Below are 22,143 nucleotides of genomic sequence, written 5' to 3' on the forward strand. Positions count from 1 at the left end.
AGCCAAAAAATGTACCCTGGCTTTCGCCACCCAAGAAAATTATTTTCCCGTGCCCCTGTTGAGCAGAGCCACAGAAGTGATCCCCAGGGTGAATTTCCCATTTCCCAACCAATCATTAAGATTTTTCTTGAAGAGTGCTAATGAGGAGCTCTGTTTGACATAGGTAGGTAGTCTGTTCCAAAGTATGGGAAGTCTCTGGGACAGGAATCTATCCCTCCAGCATGTTCTGTTTATTGTGGTGACAAGGTTAAGGTCCCTAGAGCGTGTAGCTCGGAGGGGTTGGGATTTCTTTAAGTGGAGCATGTCCAACAGCTCTGGGTTTGACATAGCTTTGTATGTTAGGCAGAGATCGCCCCAGAGTAGGCAATATGCGATGGAGTAAAGCTGTAGCTTTTTGAGACAGTCTGCATAGGGCATCTGTTTGAGGCCAGTAATCGTCTTTGTGAGGTATTTCTGTGGTCTTTCCAGTTGTTGTAGATGTCTTGTGAGGTACATACCAAAAGGGGCGTTGTACTCTATAATGGGTCTAATGAGTGATGAGTAGAGGGGAACAATGACCTCTTTTTTCTGGATGAGAATCCTTTTGTGATGAGATGAGCCAAGTAGAAGGATTTCCTGACCACTGTGGCGATGTGATTATCAAAGGAGAGACTACTGTCCACCTGTGTCCCAAGGTCTCATCACATTTTCGGCATTAAGTGGACTACCAGCTATGTGGTAGTTCATGGGTACAGAGTTTTTACCAAAGGGGATGACAATACACTTTTTGGCATTGAGCTTCAGGCCATGGCTTTGACACCAGGTATCTGTCTCAGTGAGGCCCTTTTGTAGTTTGTCCACATCGTTAGGAGTTTCGATTATGGCTCCTAGTTTGCAGTCATCTGCATACTTTGTTAGCCAAAGACCTTCTGTGTTGGTCTGCACTTCAGAGAAGTAGATACCAAACAGGTCAGCTTGGGGTCTTGATTTCTCTATATCTGTCTCTCCCCAGGTTGCTAGTAAGGCTTTCCACTGGTACAGCTGTAGGGTTAAGTCCTCAGTACAGTGTCAAAGCCAAGTCCTCCAGCACCCTGTCTGTGAAACCAGTGCTTTGTGTCCCTGTTCCAAGTAGCTGACTCACACACACTGAGATTTAATTCACACAGACACACAGGCACACAGACACACACAGACACACAGACACAAACACACACACACACACACACACACACACACACACACACACACACACACACACACACACACACACACCCTGGGAAAGGCCGGCACAGATTACCTGCTCTACCAACTTTGTCCAGACTATAAGGTAGATCCACTACCACCAGTCAGGTTCTTAAAAGGGTATCCAATTATAGTGAGTGAAATTAACATTAATACAAATGGTAATGTAGACCACACTGCCAGGTTTCAGGAGTGGTCACGGTTATCACCAAATAAATATATGCAAATACACTCAAGGCTTAAATATTTTTGAAAAAGGACAAGCCACAGCAAAAAGTTTAAATATAGTTAATAATAAATTAATAATAAATAATAAAAGAACAAAAAATACTAAACATCTATTTACAATAAAAAGAGTTTCAATCACAGGAAATATTAAAAATAACACAGCTGGAATGATTCACACAGTTACAGAAAAACAAAACTATTCTCACTATATTTTTCTGACTAATCTAAAGAGTACTAGTCCCTGGTCACTTACTAGGACAAGGCAAGATGAAGTGGATGAGTGGTCTTCCTCCTTTGTCAGGTTCCAAGAACAGACTGCTCCTGAGACTTCAGTCTCCTCTAATATTAAAACATTATTTCTGCACAGAATGACATCACATACATCTGGTCATCTGACTTGTGGTTCCCATACAACCCTCATTGCTAGAAGCTGTCAGGATTTAGCACCTATGTGTTACCATACACAGACAGAGTTTTGCACAGATCTGCTGCTGTTCCTGGAAGTCATAAAACAATTTCAAATCTCTACCCTCCAAGAGTAGCAATTAGCTCCCTGCTAGAGACAATAAAGAAGACTTCCTAATACTTGGTTTCTCAAACACGTTGCCTCTGGCTGCAACCAGAACTGTGAGATACAATCTTATGGCCTAATTTAATTTTAACTACTTTCCAAAGTTTGTTGCAGCTGGATTGTGATTAACCTCCTCCCTTCCAGCATCCGTTGTTAAAATATATACATTTAATTCAGTTACAAAAATGCATGTACATTTCTTTTCTTTCCAGCACTGCACACTGCTGATACATTTTAACACAAGCAGCTTTATAAATACATTTTTCTACACAATCATCGCTACAAATCAGTTTGAGATACACATGACATACAATTCTTTACAAAATTCCAGCCAGTTGTACTGGCATATGTTACACATCCACTGCCCTACTTCTCCTAGCATGGCTGGCAGTACCTCCTATCATCACATCTCTCTCCCCATGAAGACTCAAGCTAGTTTTTCAAGTGCCCCTTGATAAATGTTGCTTGAGAGGAATGAGCGTATCTAGGAATACATTACCCCATACCCTGTCATGAGAGCCCATATGAATTTCTGCATTGCCATTGCTAACCTCACTATAGTGCTGCAATGTCATACCATATGCCTGCAACCCTAGGCTCCACACCTTAGTAACTTGGCATTTTGCTGGCTGTCTCATTGTAGCCATGTTAAGGGATTGTGGTTTGTAACTACAGTGAATTTCTTTCCATGCAGATAGGGTTGAAGTTTCAGCAGTGCCCATGCTATGGCTAAACATTCCTTTTCTACTGCTGCATAATATTCCTCCCTAGGTTGGAGTCTATGGCTGAGATATACCACTGGGTGCTCTTCTCCCTCTGAGGAAACCTGACTGAGTACAGCCCCCACCCCATGGTTTGAAGCATCCACCTGCGCAACAAATTCTTTATTGTAATTTGGACTGGCTAACACAGGGGGCCCTCCCAAAGCCCCTTTAAGCTTTTGGAATGCCTGCTAGTAGGCTGGGGTCCACACTAACCTGTCTGGTCTGTTTTTCCTTGTCAGGTCTGGGGAGCAGCTATTGTATTATAATTGGGAATGAACTTTCTATAGTATCTTGATGTACCCAAGAATGCCCGCATCTGTTTTTTTGGTAACGGACAGGCCAAGCCTGAATGTCTTTCATTTTTGGAGGTTCTGACCTGATCTTACAACTCCCTACTCTATGTCCCAGGTGAGAGACCTCTGCTATACCCAACTGACACTTACTGAGCTTTATGGTCAACCCTGCCCTTTGCAGTCTGCCCAGAACCTCACTGACATGCTGAAGGTGTTCTTGCCAGGAATGGCTGTAAATGGCTATTTTGTCCAGGTAAGCAAATAATCTCCTGCTAGGATATGCTCTACCAGCCTCTGGAAGGTCGCTGGGGCATTCGTCATCCCAAAAGGCATCTTTGTGAACTCATAAAATCCAAAAGACGTCACAAAGGCTGACCTCTCCCTAGCCACGAGAGTCAAGGGCACCTGACAGTAGTCCTTGGTCAGATCAGTAGTGGTCAGATACTTAGCCCCCACCCAGCTGTTCTAAGGCATTTTCAGTCCGAGTAATTGGGTAAGCATCTGACTTTATGTGACTAAGGCAAGACAATGTACCTAACACTTTAGTCATAGGTGACTCTATAGTCCGGCACACTGATGTCCCTCTCACCAGGTTGAATAAGGAGAAAATTACAGTCAGCTGCCTGTCGGGTGCCAGGATCCGCCACATAACGCATGCACTCAAGTCACTCCACAACAAGTACAAATATGACTCTGTCATTGTCCATGTTGGAGTGAATGACTTGAGACGTACCTCCCTGGACTACATGAAAAGAGACATGGAAGAGCTCTCGGATCATGTGGCCCAGGCAGGTATGACCCTAGCCCTGAGTAGCATCCTGCCTTCGCCCAGAATGATACCACAATATAAGGATAAAATGATTGACTTCAACAATTGGCTAAGCTTATGGTGTCATTCAAAGGGGATCCAGTATCTGTCTGCCTGGGATGACATGATTGACAGACCACGATGCTTTGCCAGAGATGGTCTGCACCTGTCGCCCCTGGGATTCAGGTTACTGGCTAAGGCTCTTGCCACCCCTATAGTGCCTTTTTTAGGCAAACTTCAAAGGACAAAACCACCACCGTAACAGGTACAAGCATGCAAAATCTGAAGGTAATGCTACTCAATGCTAGAAATCTAAACCTCAAAATGCACTCTCTTGAGGCACTCCTAAAAATGGAGAACATCGATATCTGTGCAGTAACTGAGACCTGGTTCAAGGCTCCAGAGAGCACCCCTGCAATACCAGGCTACAACTCTTACTACACTTTTCGGCCACCAAACCAGGACCAAAACACTAAAGGTGGAGGAGTGTCAATATTCACCAAGGATATTCACACCACCAGGCTAGTTGGCCAACACAATGTGTCTGAAATTCTCCAAGTGCAACTAACACTAGGTAAGACTGCAATCCAAATTGTAGCTTGCTACAGATCACCCACCATACCCCAAGATTCTCACTACACCTTTCTAAACATACTGGAAAATATTAAGATAGAACCAAACACCCTAATACTGGGTGATTTTAACTACCCTGCCATTAACTGGGAAAACTACTCATGTCCCAACACCTTTGCAGCGGTTCTTGGAATTCATAAATTCCAATGCCCTGGATCAACTAATCCATAGTCCCACCAGGGCTCCAATATCCTAGACCTGGTCATTACCAACATGGGAAATCAATGCTCCATACCTATGGTCACCCCTCGTTAGTCAGGTCTGACCCTAAACTAATCACCCTTAACATCCACATCCCACCCCCCAGTAACGAAACCACCATAGCACACTTCTCCAAAGCCGACTTCATGCTACTCAAGTCAGAAGTGACAAACTTCATAACACCCATGCAGACGGGAACTGAAAGTTCAACTGCTGAATCCTACACTAAGGCACTGTACAAGCACATCCACTCATGCATGAATCGTGCCATCCCAAATAGAACCAAAATGCTCTCATCCAAAAAGGAAGCCAATCTGGTGGTCTCCCGCCATAAACAAACTTTACAACAAAAGGAAGAAACTTTTGCAGAAAAGAGGAAAATCCCAGGATGCAAAAAACTCCCTTACTGGCCTCAGTAAGAAACTGAGATGCCTCATAAAATTCTCCAAAGCTAGTTACGAAAATAAAATTGCCAAAGATTCCAAAGACAACCACAAAGCATTCTATAACTATGTCAAGAATCTAAATGGCAATGCTCAGATCTGCGCTGAGCTAAAACAGAATGGCATTAAATATAGTGATCCAAAGGATATTGCCAATATCCTGGCAGATCGATTCAGTGCCAACTTCACCCCCCTCTCACCCCCTAAATGGTCCATCTCAATACCGGAAGATTGCCAAATTCCAGTAATAACGGCCACACAGGTACAAAACGCACTCTCTAAAGCCAAGAATACAGCATCCATGGGACCAGATGACATCCCGGGCTGTGTACTACATGAACTACAATATGAACTGGCACCTCACCTAAGTGTCATGTTTAATCATAGCCTCACCTCAGGTTTCGTGCCCACTGAGTGGCGCAGAGCTACAGTTATCCCAATCCACAAGGGGGGATCCACCTTGGATCCTGGAAACTACCGTCCCATCAGTCTGACAAGCCTTATCTGCAAGGCCATGGAGCGTATTATCATGGAACTTATAAACAAAGACATTGGCAACCTTCAAACACTGGACCCCACCCAGTTTGGGTTTGTGAAGGGCCGATCTTGTCTCCTGAACCTGATTGACTTCTTTGAATCAGTCTCCAGAGCCATGGACAAGGGCAAGGTGGTCCACACAGCCTATCTAGACCTTGCCAAGGCCTTTGACACTATCCCCCACTCTGGAATCATAGATAAACTTACTAAGTTGGGCATTAATCCCTATGTCACCCAATGGGTTGCTAAATGGCTTACTGATAGAACCCACACTGTAAAAGTAGCAGACTCCAAATCCAGCTCCAGACAAGTGACAAGTGGAGTACCTCAGGGTTCAGTCCTGGGGCCGCTCTTGTTTGGCATCTACTTCTCTGAAGTACAGGTCAACACTAAGGGACTCTGGCTAACAAAGTTTGCAGATGACTGCAAACTGGGAGCCATTATTGAATCCCAAATGATGTGGATACTCTACAAAAGGGCCTTACAGAAACAGATGCTTGGTGCCAGAGCCATGGGCTCAAGCTCAATGCCAAGAAATGTATTGTTATCCCTTTGGGAAAAACATGTATCCATGAATTACCATATAGGTGGCAGTACACTAAACACAGAAAGTGTGATAAGAGACTTAGGGACACAGGTGGACAGTGGTCTCACCTTCGATAACCACATCGCCACAACAGTCAGGAAATCCTTCTATGTGGCACACCTCATCACGAAGGGCTTTTCATCCAGAAAAAGGAGGTCATTGTCCCACTGTACTCATCCCTCATTAGACCCATTATAGAATACAACACCCCATTTGGTATGTACCTCTCAAGACATCTGCAACAACTGGAAAGGCCTCAGAAATACCTCACTAAAAGAATCACAGGCCTAAAGCAGATGCCCTACGCTGACCGCCTTAAAAAACTCCAGCTATACTCTGTCGCATATCGTCTACTCAGAGGCAATCTCTGCTTAACATACAAGGCCATGTCAAACCCAGAGCTGTTGGACATGCTACACTTAAAGAAATCCCAATCCCTCAGAGCTACACGCTCCAGGGATCTAAACCTTGTCATCACAATAAACAAAACATGCTGGAGGGATAGGTTCATGACCCAGAGACTCCCCAGACTCTGGAATAGATTGCCCATATATGTCAAGCAGAGTGCCTCTTTGGACCTCTTCAAGAGGAACCTTGACGATTGGATGGGAGAAAGGAAATTCACCCCAGGGATCACGTCAGTCGCCCTGCTAGACAGGGGTCCAGGAAAGTAAATAATGTGGGAAGAAATAGCCAGGGAATTGTTATGGCTAGGCTTGTATAGGCCCGAGGGCTGATAGCCTAGTACCAACCTATGAACCTATGAACTATTTAGTTTCCTGTAGTCCACACAGAACCTGGTGCTGCCATCTTTCTTTGGTAACAGCACCACTGGGGAGGCCCAGGGATTGGACTACACCCAGTTCCAACATTTCCTGTGTCTCCTCCCTCAGTCTGTCTGACTCTCTCGGGCACCCTGTAAGGGGGCTGCTTGATAGGCCTTTGGGGTCCTGTATCCATATGGTGCTGCACGAGGTGGGTGCATCTAGGTTTCCCAATAAACATGTCCCCAAACTCCTGTAACACCGCTCAGATTTCTCGAACTTGGGTAGGGGATAGCCACTGGGACACTGCTACCCCTTCCACTGAGGTGTCAGTCCAAACCTCACTGAGGAGATTAGTCACCAGATCCCTCTCAAAGTCCTCCTGCCATCCACTGCAAATACTCAGCACCAGGGCTTCGCTATCATGGTAAGGGTTCATCATGTTAACATGGTACAATTTGTGCCCCTGCCTCCTGCCTAGCAGTTCTACCATGTAGTTAACTTCCATAATCTTCCTTACCACTTTGAAGGGTCCCTCCCAAGCTGCCTGCAGCTTATTGCATCTCACAGCAATGAGGACCATCACCTGCTGTCCCAGCATACTCTCTGGCTCTAGCATTCCTGTCATACCACACCTTTTTCTGCTGTTACACTCCTGCCAGAGTCTCCAGGGTCTAGCCCATGAGCAAACTAATCCTTGTCCTAAGGTTTACAACATACGTCACAACAGACTCCTTGTGGGATTCACATTCATCCTCCCACTCATCATGAACGAAATCTAAAGGCTCCCTCACCCTATGTCCATACAGCAAATCAAAGAATGAAAAACATGTGGATTCTTGGGGCACCTCTCTGTATGCAAACAGCAAATGGGAAAAATATTTGTCCCACCCTGTCTTAAACTGGTCTGAAAATGTCTGTAGCATGGTTTTTAGTGTAGAGTTTAACCTCTCTACAAGACCATTAGTCTGGGGATGGTAGGGGTGGTCTTTAAGTGCTTCACCCTACATTGCTTCCACATACAAGCCATCAGGTCTGACATGAAATTGGCACCTCTGTCAGTCAGTATTTCTCTTGGAAAACCTACCCTGCTGAAAATCTCTAGCAAAGCATTTGCCACCTTCTCTGCTTTGCTGGAGGATAAAGCCGTCACCTCAGGGTATCTGGTAGCAAAATCAACTACCACTAAGACATAATTCTTCCCTGTGGAACTTGGGGTACTCAGAGGCCCCACAATATCCATAGCTTCCTTCTGAAATGGCTCCTCAATCACAGGCAAACTCATCAAGGGAGCTTTGACCTTTTCTCCTGCCTTGCCTACTTTCTGGCACTGTTTACAAGTCCTGCTGTACCCTGTTACATCCCTTGCAATCCCGGGCCAAAAAAGTTCTGCATAACATCTCTTGGTATGCTTTATTCCCATATGATCTGTAAAAGGAATGTCATGGGCTATGGCTAGAAGTGTCAGACAGTAGGCTCTTGGCACTACCAACTGCTGTAATACCTCACCATCTAGCCGTCCCGCAGAGTTCTACTCTCTATACAGTAAACCTCTGTTCCAGAATAACAGACTCCCCTTTTTCTTGAGAATCAGGTGCCTCCCTAGCTATCTCCCTCAAGCCTCTTAGTGTAGTGTCTGAGAGCTAAGCCTGTCTCAGCTCTACCTTTGTTACTCTTCCCAGCTCCCCTTCCATAGAATGTCTGGTATCCTCTGAAACCGGTGCTTCACTGTCAGCCAGGGTACTACCATTCACCTCTGCTCTTGCAGTCACTCTGTCCATGGGAATAGGAGTACCTACCAGCAGCTGTAACTCACCTTCAGGCTCACTGCTACAGGGTAGCTCCCTCATTGAAAGAGCCATCTCAACAGCCCTGGTTTCAGGTGTGGTGTCTGTCTGGGTCTCCCCCAGGCTACCAGACCCACATGTCTGTTGCCAAGCCTGACTGCATGTAATTGCATGAACAAAAGGTACTGCATTATCTAAATCATTCCCTATCAAGACATCTGCAGGGATATCCTCAAACACACCTACTTGCTACTTCCTTTTCCGCTCTCCCAGTCAAGGTGAACCCTGGACAAAGAGATTTGGAATGGAGTACCTCCTAAAGCTCTGACTGGAGTGGACTGCCCAAGCAAGTACTGTTCCTGTTTTACCACTGCAGGCTTCACAATGGTTATATCAGAGGCTGTGTCTCTCTTAGCATTGGCCAGCTTTCAATCCACTAATATAGGATATAATCTCTTGTAATAGTTTTGTACCCCTGTTGTCTCCAGACAGCTTACCACTGGCATACTGTTATCTCCACTTGATGGCTCCCCCCACCTTTTGTTCGCCACCTTGCCTGCATGGACATTGGTATGATACATGGCTCCACAGGTTACATTTCAAACATTTAACCCTTGATCCTGGCCGTGTACCTGAACTAGTGGCTTCTCCTGTTACTAGTGGACTCTGTTGGGGTGGTTTAGCTGCTAACCATGGGTTCCCTTACATCCATGAAGAACACTGGGTACCTTCTTCCTATGCTGTGCTGCCTTGCTTGCTAAGTAGAGATCCCATTCTTCCCCAGCTCATCTGCAGAGTTACTTTCTCAGTCTGCCAACCAAATTCTCATGTACTCAGGCAAAGTGCTAAGGGCTTGTTCCCTCAGCAAAAGTCTGCCAGCCCTTCAAATGTGGTGACCTGACACCCATTCACCCATATATGAAAGTAAGTGCTTAACTCAGCAATATAATCACACACACACCTTCATCTGCCTTCTGTCTATGCTCACAAAACTTTTTTTTCTGTAATCTTCAGGTGTTAACTTAAAACATTCAAGTAAGCACATTTCCTCTTTTTCATATTTTAAGTAATCAATATCAGACAATTTAGAAACAGCAGTTACAACCTTGCTACGGAGTAAGGGGGTCACAAACTGTACTTACTATGAATATATTTAGATTCTTCCCCTTTTTACAGTTCTCCACTATGACTTTATTTAACAACAAATGATCCGTTGTTCCGGATGGCTTTCTTTTATTGCCATTTTGTTGTGTTTTCTTCCAAATGACTATAAACTCTTGTCTGAATTAATTCCTGTGTACAGTTTATATGGCATGGTAAGGCAAGTTATTGGTCTATAATTCTTAGGGTAGCTTGCAGGTTTACTCTTAAGTAGGAGCATTGTTTTTCCAGTCAGGGTGGTGTCTGTTCTTACTCATGGCTAAATCTTCGTGCAAAGATGTTAATATTTTTAACCAGAAAGTTAGGTACTGCATCTGGGCCTGGGATTTTCCAGTTAGAGGCTTTTCTTAACTTTGTTTCAATCTCTCTGGTTGTTACTTCTTCCCATTTCATATCCTGTACCTTTAAACTTCTTATTCTTTCTTTTACTTCTTCTATCCAATTAGCTTCTTTGTTACGTTCCACAGGATCTTCATAGATACTTCTCCAAAATATATCTATTTCTTTTTTTTTTGGTGGTCTTCAATTCCTTTTACCTTATTTCCCAATTCTCTATAAAACTTTTTTGGGTCATCAATAAATTCCTTATTTTGTACATTTTCTTTATATTTGTATATATATCTTCTAAGTTTTTCCGCCTGTACTGAGATTTTTAGTTTATTATTTGCGATGGTGTATGCTAGAGCCTGATCTGTTCTAATACTGCGCATTGCTTTTATCACGTCGGAGTATTTTTGTTGACCTGTTCCCTCTTCTATACTCTTCTAACAGTGGCACATCTTGTCTTAGTTGCTTTATAGTTTTCTCTTTTCGATACTCCCATGATGGTATTCGATTTCTCCCCTTTCTCTATTTTACTACCCTATGTTCTTGTGGTAGACCTTTATCAGTTATTAATTTAGCTGCACAGTAATATATCCTGTTTACTTCTGTTATATCACATGAATCTCTATGGACAGTCCTAATTACTGTATTCATTTGTTTTGTCAAACTTCTGACTTTTTGGGTTTTGTTGACCTTCTGCAGTCTATTTCTTTCATTGATCTTAATATGTTTATCTATCTATCTCTATTAAGTCAAGCAACTCTTCTCTTAGCTTGGTTTCTTCTAAACTTAGGGCACATTTTTTGTTTTCCATTCCCTGTAGGCATTCTATAGAAAGTTCTACTGCATCTTCCTGTGGTATATTCTCTTCAATTTCATCCTGTGCCATCTGTTGCTCTGCCATACGAGAACTCACTGACTTATCACTCCTCAACATTAACTGTGTCAGAGTTCCACAGTTTCCTGTTCCTTCCCTTGCTGTCCAGCTTCAAGTGGATGTTTATACTGGTTTTCTGTGTAAGGCTCCAAAATATCTTCATATAGCACCTGACCAATCGCTTCTCATTCCACTGGTTTCCCCTTAATTTGGAGTTCCATTGCTCTGTCCTGTTGTGGTGCTTTCTGAATTAAATTTTCTGCACTGAATACTTCACTATGGAGGTACTTCATGACCTCAGTTTCTGTTTGTTTAACTTCTCCATTACTGATCTCTTTTTCTACTTTTCCTCTTTAATCATAGGTCCATAGGTGTGCACTAGGCCAATGGCCCTGGAGCCTTTACAAGCCTAGCCCATAGATGTGCCCTGGCATCCTGCAGCTGTTAGTTCCTAATGCATCTATCAAGTAGAGCCACTGGAGTGATCCCTCGGGTGAACCTTCTATTTTCCATCCACTCATTGAGATTTCTCTTGAAAAGGGCCAGTGAGGTGCTCTGCTTGACATTTATGGGAAGTCTGCTCCAGAGCATGGGCTCTCTCTGGGTTATGAACCTGTCCCTCCAGCATGTTCTGTTGATTGTGGTAATGAGGTTGAGGTCCCTGGAGCATGTGGTGCAGAGGGATTGGGATTTCTTTAGGTGTAACATTTCTAACAGGGCTGGGTCAAACATGGCTTTGTAAGTCAAGCAGAGATCACCTCTTAACAGACAATATAAGACAGAGAAAAGCTGGAGTTTTTTGAGTCTGTCCATGTAGGGGATGTGTTTAAGGCCTAGGATCCTCTTCGTGAGGTACTTTTGTGGCCATTCCAGCTGTTGCAGGTGTTTAGTGAGGTACATGCCAAATGGGGCATTATATTCTATGACTAGTCTAATGCGGGAAGAGTAGAGAGAGATCATGACCTCTTTCTTCCTGGATGCAAAACCCTTGGTAATGAGATGTGCCACATAGAAGGACTTTTCTGACCACAGTGTCAATGTGGTGGTTGAAGGAGAGGTTGCTTGTCAACCTGTGTCCCCAGAGCTCTTATAACACCTTCAGTGTTTAGTGGGCTACCATTAATGCGGTAATTAGTGGGAACTGAGTTTTTCCCAAAGGGAATGATGATGCATTTTTTTGGCATTAAGCTTAAGGCCATGGTTTCAACACCAGTTGTTGGTTTCAGTGAAGCCTTTCTGTAGGATGTCTACATCACTCGGTGAGTTAATAATAGCTCCCAGCTTGCAATCGTCGGTGAACTTGGTCAACCAGAGTCCCTCCGTGTTGGTCTGGACTTCTGAGAAGTAGATGCCAAACAGGAAAAGACCCAGGACTGATCCCTGTGGGGACTCCACTTGTGACTGGTTGGCAGTCTGACTTGGAGTCTTCTACTTTCACACTGTGGGTTCTGTGAGCCAATTTGCAACCCACCTAATGATATAGAGGTTTATGCCTAGTTTGGTGAGTCTATTGATAATTCCTGAGTGGAGAATGTTATCAAAGGCCTTGGCTAGATCGAGGTAGGCTGTATGAACTGCCTTGCCCTCATCCACAGCTCTGGTGACTGACTGAAAGAAGTCAACCAGGTTGAGCAGGCATGATCTACTCTGGGATCCAGAGTTTGGAGATTCCCTATATCCTTGTTAATTAGGTCTATGATGATGCACTCCACAGCCTTACATATCAGACTCGTCAGGCTAATGGGGTGATAATTCCTAGGGTCTGTAGTCACTCCCCCTTTATGGAGAGGGATGGCTGTAGCAGTGCATCATTCTGTAGGGACAACGCCTGAGATGAGGCTGTGACTGAACAGGGCACACGTGTGGTGCCAGTTCAATTTGCAGTTCATGTAGAACACAGCCAGGGATATTGTCGGGTCCCATGGAAGCTGTATTCTTGGCCTTGGACAATAAAGCTTTAATCTGTGCTGCAGTAATGCTGGGTGCCTGACATTCTTCTGGTACTGTGATTGGTCCTTTAGGGGGGAGAGAGGGGTAAAGTAGGCACTGAATCTGTCGGCCAGTGTGTTGGCAATATCTGTTGGCTCAGTGTAGGAGGTACCATTGTGCAGTAACTCAGAGCAAATCTGGGTACTGCAGTGGAGATTCTTAAAATAGCTGTAGAAAGCTTTGTGGTTGTTTTTAGTGTCTGCTGCAATTCTGCCTTCATAGCTAGCTTTAGAGGTTTTGATGAGGGATCTCAACTTTTTTGTTGAGGTTAATAAGGGAGTTCTTCCAGTCTTGGGACTTCAACTTTTTCTGCAACAGTTTCTTCCTTCTGTTGTAGAGTTTGTTAATAGCAGGGGACCACCAGATTGGCTTCCTTTTTTTTTGGATGAGAGCATCTAGGTTCTGTTGGGTATGGCTAGTTCCATGCATTTATGTACATCTAGGTTCTGTTGGGTATGGCTAGTTCCATGCATTTATGTACATGTTTGTACAGTGCATTGATGTATGATTTGGCGGTCATGCACCTATTTTCCATTTGCATGGGTGCCATGAAGTTAGCCACCTCTGTTTTTAGGAGCCCAAAGTCAGCTTTGGAGAAGTTTTTCATGGTGGTTACATTTGCTGGTGGTTTGGGTGAGATATGGATTTCAATGGTAATTAGATCTAACCAGGGAGGAATTGACTATTGGTGTTGAGCAATAGTTGCCCATGTTAGTAATAACTAGGTCAAGCATGTTGCTTCCTCTAGTGGGGGGTACAAACGAGCTGGTCCAGCACACTGGAATTAATGAATTCCTGGAAGCGTTAGGCACGTGTATTGGTGCATGAGCAGTTTTCCCAGTTGATGGAGGGGTAGTTAAAGTTGCCCAGTATGAGAGTGTTGGGTTGGACCCTAATAGTTTCCAGGGTGCTTAGGAACGTGGCATGAGAGTCTTGGGACATGACTGGGGACCTATAGCAGGCCACGACCTGAATTGCAGTCTTACCCACTGTTAGTTGTACCTGAAGTATCTCCGATGCGTTATGCTGGGCTAATAGTCTGGAGGTGTGCATATCCTTTATGAATATGGAGACGCCACCGCCTTTGGAGCTTTGGTCCATTTTTTGGGGCCGAAAGGTGTTGAATGAGTTGTAGCCTGGTAGCGCAGGGGTGCTTTCTGCTGCTTTAAACCAGGTCTCTGTTACAGCACAAATGTCGATGTCCTCCATTTTGAGGAGTGCTTCGAGTGAGTGCATCTTGAGATTTAGACTTCTAGCGTTGAGTGGCATGACCCTCAGATTGCATTTATTTATAGCTGTTACGGTGGTAATTGGGTCTTTGGAACACCGCCTAAAAAAAGGCACTATAGGGGTGGCAACAGCCTTAGCCAGCATCCGGAAACCTAGAGGTGACAGATAAAGGCCATCTCTGGCAAAGCATTGAGGTCTGTCAATCATGTCATCCCAGACAGATACTGGATCCCCTTAGAATGACACCAGAAACTTAGCCAATTGTTGAAGTCAATCACTTTTTGCTTGTACTGCGGTATCATTCTAGCCGAAGGTAGGATGCTGCTCAGGGCTAGGGTCATACCTGCCTTGTCCACATAACCCGAGAGCTCCTCCATGTCTCTTTTCATGTAGTCCAGGGAGGTACGTCTCAGGTCATTCACACCCACATGGACAATGACAGAGTCATACTTGTCCTTGTTGTAGAGTGACCTGAGTTCATGTTATTTGTTGGATCCTGGCATCCGACAGACAGCTGACTGTTACCCTCTCCTTATTCAACCTAGTGAGTGGGACATTAGTGTGCCTCACTATAGAGTCTTCTTATTTTTTGTATTGTTTCCCATGTCTGGATTCCTTTGCCTGTATTTCTCTTCAAATATCTTTGGTGCTGCTCTTTTTGTATTGATTAGTTTTGCTTTCTCCTTTGCATAGATATTACACCATATTTAATCTCTTTTTCTTTCTCGTGTCCATATTTCTTCTTTAGATGTCTCCTGATGTTCCTGTACCTCCTTATTTGGGGACTCGTTCCATCATGCTGTGATGTAACCCGTGTTACACCTTCTACATCAAATCCTTCACTTTGCAGGCATTCCATAACTACAACTTCTATTTTTTTTTAAACTTCTGCTTTACTAATCTTCTTTTCTACATTCCCTCTTTGTGATATTATTTTATTTATTGTGAAATTTTCCACATCTGGATGCCTTTCCCTGTATTTCTCTTCAAATATCTTTCGGGCTGCCTTCTTTATGTTGATTAATTTGGTTTTCGCCTTTGCATAAATATTGCACCATATGAAATCTCTCTTCCTTTCCCATGTCCATATTTCTTTTTTTAGGCTTTTCAAAAATATCTAAGTTTTGTTTTTTTTACATTTTTGTACTTCTTCAGATGCTTCTTTTTCCAATCAGATCAAAGTTTCTTGATCTATATACTGTTTATCAAAAAGCTGTTGTATTAATGACCCCAAATTGTTATTTGAAGCTTCTGACAGTTTTTCTTGCAGTCTTCTTTCATCTAACTTACCTCTTAATCTTTTTTTATATCTTGTGTCTGGAAATTCTGGGCTTTTTACATAACAGTAACAATACATAATTTCTTTCTTATCCTCAATAGTCCACTCTATCGTCTTTATGGCTCTTTTTTGGTCTGTCAATTTTTGTGATTTCTGTGGACTGCTACTTCCTTCTGCAACAAGGGGGCCATCCTCCCCTTGGGGCCTGGCCCCATTGTAGGAATGTTTTTGTATTTTGAGGATTCTACGCTGTCATTTTTTCCAGTCCTGGCACCTGTGTGCCTACCAGGATTAAGCACTTTTTTATCCTGGGCCTTGTGCACCCAGCCATCTTTTTTAGCTTTTGACCTACTTCTGTCCATGATATATGCTATACAAATACAGTCTACATATCAGTGTTGCCTTGGTGAGATTTTGTAATTCTCTATTAAGCAACAAATTATCTTTATTCCATATGACTTTCTTTTATTACCCTTTAGTTCTATTGCCATAAGTGAGTTTTTTTCCCCAAACAACTAAACTCTTTCTGCATCAGTTCCAGTATACAGATGTATATTGTCAGAATGCAAGTTATTTGTCTAGAGTTCTTAGGATGTTTTAGAGGTTCACTCTTAAGAAAAAGTGTTGTTTTTCCTGTTAACAAGGTTGGTGTCTGCTTGGAATGTGCATAAATCTTACCTAGGTCTAAATCGTTATGTAAAATTGTTAATGCTTTTAGCCAGAAGTTAGGTACTGTATCTGGGCCTGGGGTTTTCTAGTTCATAGGTAGGTACTAGGCTATTGGCCCTAGGGCCTATATAAGCCTAGCCAAAAATGTACCCTGGCTTTCGCCACCCAAGAAAATTATTTTTCTGTGCCCCTGTCGAGCAGAGCCACAGAAGTGATCCCTGGGGTGAATTTCCTATTTCTCATCCAATCATCAAGATTTTTCTTGAAGAGTGCTAATGAGGAGCTCTGTTTGACATAGATAGGTAGTTTGTTCCAGAGTATGGGAAGTCTCTAGGACAGGAATCTATCCCTCCAGTATGTTCTGTTTATTGTGGTGACAAGGTTTAGGTCCCTAGAGCATGTAGCTTGGAGGGATTGGGATTTCTTTAAGTGGAGCATGTCCAACAGCTCTAGGTTTGACATAGCTTTGTATGTTAGGCAGAGATTGCCTCTGAGTAGGCGATATGCGACTGAGTAAAGCTGGAGTTTTTTGAGATGGTCTTTTCTTGTCTTCTGGCCGTTACTTCATCCCATTTCATATTCTCTACATTAGAGCTCCTTATTGTTTCTTTTAATTCTTCTATCCATTCAGCATCTTTGTTATGTTCAACAGGATATTCATAAATATTTCTCCAAAATGTGTCTAATTATTCTTTTTCTGGTGATACTTCTTTTCCTTTGTTTCCCAGTTCTTTGTAAAACCTTTTGGCTCATCAATGATTTACTTATTTTACACTTTTCCTTTACAGTTAAATGCATGCCTTCTAAGTTCATAGGTAATTACTAGGCTAGCAGCCCCTGTGACACATTTTAAGCCTAGTCAATTCCCCCCTTGTGCTTAAAATAACCTATACCATTTGATTATAGACTGGCATCACCCACCCCATGGTCTATAATTATATATTAGCCCTAATGAGAATAACTGGGATTATACCACTGATAACCTGAGGGGACCCAAGCATGGGGTAAAGTTTTAGGAGCTGCCTCTGTCCATTAGTAGTACAGGGGGCAGTCCTGCAGTAAATTTTCTGTTTCCCATCCGTAGAGCTAAGCTGCACTTGAAAACAGGCAGGGATGAACTTTGTTTTATGTGAATGGGGAAACTGTTCCACAGCAGCTGTACCCTCTGTGAGATACACCTGTTCCTCTGCGAGAAATGCCTGCCCCCCAAACCATTCTGTTGATGTTGCAGAAGAAGTTTAGATCCCTACACAGAGTATTTCTGATGCCATCTAACCTGCTGATGTGCAGTAAATCCATAAACCACTTTCAAAGCATTTTTGCCGCTTCTGACAATATTTTTAGTTTATTACTGGCAATAGTATATGATGGTCTGCTTTGATATTTTGGGTTGCTTTTACCACATCTATCTTTAAGTATTTGTGATTATCTGTTCCCTTTTCTAAACTTTTGGGGAACTCCTTGACCTAACTGCTTTACAGTTTTCTTTATCTGATGATTCCATGGTGGCACTCTAATTGTTCCCTTCCTTTCCTTTATTAATTTAAGTTTTTGTGACAATGCTTTGCTTTATCCATTATTAGTTTAGCTGCACAGTAATATATCTTATCTCTTGTTACATCACATGAATTTCTCTTAATAGTCCTGGTTACTGTGTTATGTTTTAGCAATCTTCTAACATTGTGTAAATAATTATATGTCATTTGTGAATATCAACATGAGCTGTATAAGATTCCTGTGTTACAAATGTATCAGAACTGTATGTCATGTGTATATCAAACTGCTGGTACAGAAGTGCATGTTGAAAATGTTTTTGCAAAATGCTTGAAATCTATTCACAGTGTACCCTACTGAAAAAGAACAGAAATGTACATGCACTATTGTAACTGTTTAGATGTATGTATTTTAACAGTGGAAACTGGGATACAGGAGGTTAACTTCAGTCTAGTCAATTTTAGAAAAATAGATTAAATTAAATTACATTATAGGCTAGGCCAGAGAAACAGAGTCTGTGCTGAGGCTTTCTGTATTGTCTTGGAAGTGTTTTATGACTTCCAGCATTTTTCAAAGATCTGAGAAAAGCCCTTTTCTATGTATTTTTACAGGTAGATGCTAAATGCTACCAGCTGCCATCAATGGTTGTTTTGGGCCTAGGGACTAGAAGTCAGATGACAAGATAAGATGTCGTTCTGAAAGCTAGCGCAACAGTTATATTTGAGATATTAATTTCAGAACTCTCTGAGAGAGACGCAGCATTCTGTATTCTGTTGCTTGACCTGACAGCAGCAACTAGAGAAGATCCATTCACAACATCTGCATTGCTCTGTAAGTAAGTTTCTATGGAATAGTAACTCTCTTAGATATAGTCAGGAATACAGCAAAGCTTAGTTTAGATATTTTTCTTCATTTATTTGAGACTGCTCTGCAATGTTGTTTTAAATATTTCCTGTGATTTTGAACTGTGATGTAATTGTAAATATATATTTAGTATTGTCTTGTTCTTTTATTTATTATTACATATATTTAAACATTTCATTGTGACTGATCTATCTAGAGATATTTAAGTTCCGAGAGTACTTTCACATTTATATGGTGACACTGTGGGCCACTCCTAATAGCCTTGCTCTTGGTCATACTACCATTTGTATTAACAGTAGCATTACACAGTAAGATTGGACACCCTTTGTTAAGGGCCATAAAGTAGTTGATAAGGAGCTGGCTGATGGGGCATGGCTAGCAAACCTGTACCAGCCTTTCCCAGGTGTGTGTGTGTGTGTGTGTGTGTGTGTGTGTGTGTGTGTGTGTGTGTGTGTGTGTGTGTGTGTGTGTGAGTTTGTGTAAATCAAACCTCAAAGAGTGTTTGTGTCACCTACCTGGGTAGGGACACAAAGCACTTGTTGGACAAAGGGGGTGCTGGATGTCTTGGCTAGGCCACTCAGCTAAGATCGCAATTCTATAGCTGTGCCAGTGGGGAGTCTTATTGGGGATCTGGAGAAAGAAGGAGAAGCCAGCCCTGGACTGGTCTCTGTGTGCTCTTAAGGGAAATCGCACTTGATGTAGAGAGCTGCATCTGGTAATACTGTGTGTATGTCTTGTCATCCTCTCAGTGTACATCTCCCACTGGTGCTAGTGGTGAGGATTGAGGCTCCTTGATTACTGGTTCAGTGATGGAGCATCACAGTTGGTCTTATTTATTAACTGTCTAAATTTAACTATCCAACTCTATTCAATTATGCAGGCCTTCTCTTAGATCATTTTCTTCTGGACTGAGAACATCTTCTTTGCTCTCTGTTTCTTTTAAGTATTCTACAGAAAGTTCCATAGTATCATCCTGTGACATATAGGTTAATAGGTTCATACAGTAGTACTAGGCTAACTGCCCTTGCGAGCCACTTTAAGCCTAGCCAATTATCCCCTGTGAGATTAAAACCATGTACCTTGTGTTTGTAAGGCAAACACCTCAACCATTAGGCCACCCACCCAACCCTTCAGATGCACCCTGCTTCATCTGTCGCACCTTCATATGAGAACCCATTGTTCCATCACTCTTCAACATTTAGTTGCCACTCTTTTCCTGCTCCCTCCCATGCTGTACAACTTCAACTGAACTTTTGTACCGGTCCCCTACAGATGGCTTCATAGCATCACTATGTGGTAATTCATCTAAAGATAATTCCCACTCCATTTACTGCTCCTTAATCTGGGGACCCACTGTTCCATCATGCTGAAACATTGCCTATGTTGGATTCTTCACATTAAACCTTTCACTTAGCATATAATGCATAACTTATTTTTTTAATTGTTTTTCTACCTTACTAATCTTCTCTTCTACAATCTTACTTTGTTTTCTTCTTTTTTTTTTTTTTTGTATTGTAAAATGTTCAGTATCCAGATGCCTTTGCCTGTATTTCTCTTCAAATATGTTTGGAGCTGCTTTTTTTGTAATAATTAGTTTGGCTTACTCCTTTGCATAAATATCGCACCATACCAGATCTCTTTTCTTTCCCATGCTCGTTTCTTTTTTATACCTTTCAAAAATGTCTGGGTCTACATTTCATCTATCTTTTCCTTTTCCAGGAGGCCCAAGACCTCTTAGTCTCTGCAAAGTTTACTATGGAGATGTATTAATGATTACAATTTTTGTAGCCTTTGACAGTTTTCCATGTTAGAGTATTTTTCTTTCCACTAATTTCTCTTTTAATCTATCTGTATATTCTTTGTCTGGAAACTCTGGACTTCCTGCATAATAACATAACAACAATAATAGACAGTTTCTTTCTTGCCCTCAACGGTCCACTTTTGTCATTCCTACTCCTCTTTTTTGGCCTGTCAGTTTTTGTGGAATACTTTTTTCTGCCACAAAGGGATCATCCTCCATAGTCTGGCCTAACCCTGTGGCAGGAATGTTTCAATGTCTTCAATATTCTATACTGCATTTTTTCCAGTCTTTGAATCAGTGCATACACCAGGAAGGGGCACCTCTATACACTGGGACCTATGCACCCAGTCTTCTTTTTCATTTTTTTACCCTTTCTTCATGATATATGCTATATACAATACAGTCTAGATTATCAGAGTCATGTTGGTGAGATTTTGTAAAAACAGGGTTCATCACTTGAGGATTCTCACCAAGACTTGAGGATGAATTTAGTATCACCGAACTGCTGAAAATTCTTTCCTTTTCTTGCTAATTTCATCTCTCCAGGTTGCTGCCACACCATGGTTGATTCTTCAGTTTAATTCTTAGCTGAGGTGGCTTCTGTGTGGAGTCAATTATGTCCTCCCTGTATCCATGTGAATTTTCTCAGGGTGCTACAGTTTCCTCCCACATTCCAAAGACATATGCCACAAGTGAACCAGCAGTACTCCAAATTGTCTGTAGATGAACATGTAGAGAGTTTGAGTGTGTGTGTATGTGTGTGTCCATCTTGCAATGGACTGGAATCCTATCCAGGATTAGTTTCACTGCCTTGCATGCAGAGAGTGCCGAGAGGCTCTGCCCCCCCCCCCCCGCCAGACCTACTAAGAATTATTGCGCCCCTACCTATATTTATGAAGACATGACAAAATTAAATGTTTAGGACTACCGGTAAAGGATTCTGTTATGGTAGGAAAGATGTATGGGAAGAGACTAAATGAAAGACAGAAACTCTTGTCTATGGATATGGATAGCAAGATACATGCAGTGAAAATGTTTTTAGTCTGTTTAGTTTTATATACAGGTTAGACATATTTTTAGCAACCACAGAAGTTGTGGATAAAGGGTAATTTGGGAGGGAATGAGGGCAAGACTCAAGTGGGATAAGCTGATCCTTTCAATAGAACAATATAGTTTATGATTACTTGATTTTAAGGGATATTTTAGAGGTACACAGTTGAGGCTCTTATACAGAATACAAGCAGAAAGCTACAATTCAAAGTGGAAAGAGATGATAAAACACTGGGAAATTCAAGAAATAAGATAAGAGTGGGATTTTTCATGCAGATCATTAAAGAGGACAACAGTCATATATAATATTATATTCATGAAGTAGAAGAAAGTATTCTAAGAGCTAAGCCAACACTGAGAAAGAAAATTCTGCTAACAGGGATGACTGCAATTAGGGGCACAGAGAATAGGCAACTGGAAACTGGAATTTACTGGAGGAAACTGGCAAAAAAAAACAAGGCATTAGGAGCAATTAGTTAGATATGGAAAGGTAACAGAATGGGAAGAGGCCAAGAAGACAATTGGACTGCAGGCTAGGGACTGCCTTCTCCTATCAGGGACAGATAGCA

The 22,143-nt window shown here is 42.4% G+C and overlaps 1 protein-coding gene across 1 annotated transcript in view; it reads right to left on the reverse strand.

The window, feature by feature from the left end:
* The window catches only part of LOC122807429 (cyclic AMP-responsive element-binding protein 3-like protein 3), a 335,960-nt gene that overhangs the window by 87,973 nt on the left and 225,844 nt on the right, over positions 1-22,143 (reverse strand). The gene's annotated exons all lie outside the window — the stretch shown is intronic.

This window comes from Protopterus annectens, chromosome 1.part1 (genome assembly GCF_019279795.1).
Source record: "Protopterus annectens isolate FY-2018-M chromosome 1.part1, PAN1.0, whole genome shotgun sequence".
Lineage (NCBI taxonomy): Eukaryota > Metazoa > Chordata > Ceratodontiformes > Protopteridae > Protopterus > Protopterus annectens.